We start from the raw sequence: 4,458 nt of genomic DNA, 5'->3' as shown, positions 1-4,458 counted from the left end.
CCCCCCCCTTTCCCCCGCGTCTTCTCCCCGTGCGCCGAGGCAATCCAAGGCACCAAAAAAAAAAAGAAAGAAGAAGAAGAAAAAAAAAAAACCAAGGCAAATCCCAAAGTTAGCGGACCAACCCGTCTGAGCAGCCGAGGGAAGCGCCGCTGAGGAGGGACGATGCTGTGCGGGGCCTCGGCTACCGCATCCTCACTCCGCCGCGGTGAACTTGGCCGAAGATGCTGGAGCCTTTAAAGCCCGAGCGGCGGTGTATTTTTCAAGGTAGCCTGGGACTGAATGCAGGGAAGAATTAAAGCCGGAGCTGAAATGTATTTTTAAGGGAGGGGTGAGGAGGGGGGAGAGAAAAAGCTAGTCAAGCCCCCTCAGATGATTTCCTATTGGACTTGGCAGATTGGCTGCGCGGTTGCCATGGATGCACGTCAATCACTGTCAAATCCGGCCAATCGGGCGGAAAGGAGAGCTCAGCGCCTCCCTTTTCAAACACAATATCAACATTTTGACCCTTTTTTTATTTTGGTGCGCGTCCTGAAACGTTTCGACGCTTCCTTCCTTCCTCCCTTCTTCCCTTCTGTCCTTCCTTCCCTGTATGCGCCTTCTTTATGTCGCACAAAGTGTGCGCAGCGGATATGCGAACAGACGCACAGCCGGTTTAACGTTAGAGCGCGTTAAGGCGGCTTTACGCAGCGAAATGACACAACTGCGCAGGAAACAAACGGCCCTGCTGCCCCCAAGATAAAAAAAGATAATGTCAGAATGAAACAGACAATATCATATTTAGCCAGAGCCTGTGGCGATAAGGGTGATCACTGGGATTTATAACGCAGCCTTACGCATCATTACGCTCGGTGTTTAATTTGTATTCTTTACGCATCGGTTAAATTCCCTATTTCACAATAATCCCATTAATTTTTATTTTTTTATTTTTGGTTTTTTAAATCTTCATCTCTCCAATATTTACATTTCGAGCTACATTTTTATGATGTTAAATAAATAAGAAAACAGACTTCCTGTATGTAATTATTGTTTTCTTTATTTTCCTCCATCAGTGTCGACAGCGTTCAATTTGTGATGCGCAAAAAACACAGCAGAGGAGGAATATGTGTGTGTCCGTGTGTGTGTGGGATTATGACGGCCCCGGCAGGCTCCTCGGGTTTTTTAGTGGGCTATCAGACACACTCCGTTTTGTGCGCAGGCTGATTTAGTAAATAAGAGGGCGGATAGATAGCGCAGATGGTTTGAAGTGTCGGGTCAGATTATTTCATGGCTGGATACAGTAGTAAAGTTCATTCTGACGGAAAAGCCTGATATTATTTTCACAGATACCCCCCTCCACTCACTAACTCTCTCTCTCTCTATGGGGAGAGAGAGAGAGAGAGAGAGAGAGAGAGAGAGAGAGAGAGAGAGAGAGGACGCGTGCGCGCACTCGCCGCACACTCCCTCTAATTTCACCCTTTCGGGATTTTCTTATTTATTTATTTTTTCATGATTCAGTTACGAAATGCAATAAATGCTGCTCATACCGGTTCATTCAACACCAAACATTAAAATCCCCCAAAATAACAACAAAATAAAACGAGCGCCCACACTTCACTGTGTTAAGAAAGAGCTTATAATTAAGAAAATTAACTTTTCAGTTGTTTCCGCCCACATTTAATCAGCCGGGTGTAAATAAAGGATGGCATCCTCCATCAGACGAAGGGGGGATAAATTGTGAGGGCGACTGACAAGGTGCCGTCCTGAAATATTTAGCTGTCAGTAAATCTTTAATGTCTGCAGGCATCCGGCCCCAATCTGAATTCACCAGGACTGCAATGCTATAGAAGAAGCTTCTATTAAATATAAGCTAGGCTCTCTTAAACGCAGGGTCGCAAATAACAGTAGTACACAAAGCTTTATATACAGGACCAATTTAAAACATTTTTAAAAGAACAAAAGATGATCTGTGTACTTTTCTTTTCACCTCAAAGTGATTTTCTGCTCGTATAATCCAGCGTTCATCTAAGTTTACGCGCTGAAAACCTTGCAAATCCGCCGTTTTTATTCATTTACTGCCCACATTAACCTTTCGCTTGCATTTACTATGTTTCATGCAACCTTCTATTTCTGTAAAGATTAATTTGCGGCTCAAGTGATGCAAGGCTGGCTGTGTGTGTGCGTCCAGGCCTGTGTCACTGTGTCAGCAGGAGATAGGCCTCCTGACACCAATATCTCCGCACATTCACTGCAACAACACAGTGCATCTCATTCAAAGACGACTATTTTTTTCCCTTTCTTGGCCGTTTACTCCATGAATCATAGAGCCATTGCTGCAGCCTTCAAACAACAGCACGACTTGTTTCTTGCGTTGGTTTTTATTATATCTTTTTTCTCTTTTTTTGGCGCATTGAACTGCTGATTATAGAAAGAAACACCAGAAAAATCAATCAAATCTGTGATAGAAGTTATTTCACTTCTACGCAGCAGCAGCAACTTTCATGATTTGCAGAAAGATCAAATATAAAATTTGACTGAAAGTGAAATAAGTGGTAAAGGCGAAAGCATATTGTTTCAAAAACAGAAATTTAGAGATACTGTAAAACTTTTTAAGCGTTTAAAATTGTTGTTTTAATCTGTTTTTGCAATAAAATCGTCTGTAAAGTTTAAGAAGAACCGCTAGCCTTCATAAAAGAACAAAGAGAGAAAATTAGAGCTGCTTTAAGTGAAATCTTGGCGCGTTAGAGAACAACGTCAATGCTCTGACGCAGATGTTTACCAAACAATTATCAATAAACAAACGACAAAACTAGAGTAAAAATGTGGAATCAGTCTGTAGTTGTCATTTCTTACACAAATCCAATTCTGCTGAAGAACTCAGCGGAGTTTTTAACAAGACAATTATCAGCTGAAACAACAAAAAGGATTTTAAAACTCGTTCAAATTAAGAGCGTGGAGAAAAATGCTGGTCCAAACATAATATGCAGATCGTAAAAGGAAAGAAATGGAAGCAGTGGGGCAGACGATCCAAGCAAAAACCATAGAAAACTTAAAAAATGAATAAATCAAAGTAAAAAATTGATAAGATGGGAATAAATACAAAACATCATTCAAAGATAAACAGAAAGAAAAAAAAAAGATCCAGATGAAAACAGAGACGTATTGGAAGTAGCAGCAAAAAGTGTGTGCGCACTATATGCGACAAAGGGGCGCTGCGTTAGAGGGGGCGCCAAAAATAGTGTGAAAATATTTCTAGTCAGCATTTTCTGCATTGAGTTTCTGCACGTGTAAATGATTTGATCTATAATGTGTCCGCATTCTTCACCTCAGAAGCTACAAAACGGGATTCAGTGATTAATCCAGGAGATGATGTTGGAGCCTTTGTGGAGCTGAGTGCATGAAGAACTGCAGCACATTTCTGCTGCGCAGCAAATCTGAAGCATAATCTGTGCAGGAAACACTCAGATAGTTTCATCCTAAAACAGGGTTTGCTGAAGATGGAAGCGTTTGTCTGAGTTGAGATGTATTTGGCAACCAAGTCAAGAGTTTTTTTTTTTTTACTGTCCCTCAGGAAATGAAGATCCAGTCAGGTACCAGTCCAACTGTGGATTCGTGGAAAGAGGAAATGATGGTGCATGGTTCCTGCCCAGCGGATCCGTCTGCTGCAGGAGCCATGATGTTGGAACCTAATTGATGGAGGATATTGTTTTTATCATAGGAGTAAAATGGTTGGGAGTGAATCCAAAACATTCAAAGCTAAACAGAAAAAAACAAACAGAGGAAAACTGAGACGTACCGGAAGTGATAGCGTTGAAAAAAATGGGCGTGCACTACATAGAGGCGCTGCTGGAAGGGGCGCCAAAAATGGTGTAAAAATGATTTCAAGCTGCAGCAAATGATTTTTGCTTCTTGGTTCCATCATTTAGTCTGAAAAAAGTTGAAAATGGTTAAATTTAACCTATTAAAGTTTATGTGCAGTTTTAGCTTATTTAAGCTAAAGATAACAGAGGAGGTGTTTAATGCATGGTAGAGCTGGGCAGTAAGTCAAGTAAGAGTAACAAAGTATTTGGTAAAAAGCATTGATCAAATTATCAATCATTTAAAAATTACATAATCAGATGGACCAAAATGTAAAGTTAAGTGGAAATGTTGGTATTTTAAGGACAAAAATTACAACAATTCGTATGAGTAACAAAATCAGGCAAAATGATTTTTTTTTCTTTCAAATCAGTTTCTTTCAATAAAAAAAAACTTATGAAACTTTAACAAAAACTCCAGGTGTATTTTTCTGTGTCTGGTGAATTTTGGTTAAAACATGTTTGTTTTTCATTCAGTGGGTAGAAAATCCAGACATTTTACTCAAGAGTAGAAATACTTCATAATAAAATTACTCTAGTAAAAATAAAAAGTACAAATACTCACAAAAGTTTTTTTTTTCAAAAGAGTTACTCAAGTAAATGTAATTGGGTAAATGTAAATTCC

At 39.9% G+C, this 4,458-nt stretch overlaps 1 long non-coding RNA gene across 1 annotated transcript; it reads right to left on the bottom strand.

Annotated features, from left to right (window-relative positions):
* Positions 1-2,373: 2,373 nt before the first annotated feature.
* LOC106938294 (uncharacterized) lies at positions 2,374-4,059 on the bottom strand. The gene is made up of 2 exons (XR_001422588.1): positions 3,773-4,059; positions 2,374-3,662 (listed from the first exon to the last, which is right to left on the bottom strand). It is a non-coding gene; the product is annotated as an uncharacterized LOC106938294 (long non-coding RNA).
* Between the last annotated feature and the right edge of the window lie 399 nt (positions 4,060-4,458).

This window comes from Poecilia latipinna, unplaced genomic scaffold (assembly GCF_001443285.1).
Source record: "Poecilia latipinna isolate Pla-1442-1.1 unplaced genomic scaffold, P_latipinna-1.0 Scaffold2552, whole genome shotgun sequence".
NCBI lineage: Eukaryota > Metazoa > Chordata > Actinopteri > Cyprinodontiformes > Poeciliidae > Poecilia > Poecilia latipinna.
Note: the sequence above shows the minus strand (reverse complement) of the source record. Positions and strands in the feature narration are given on the sequence as shown.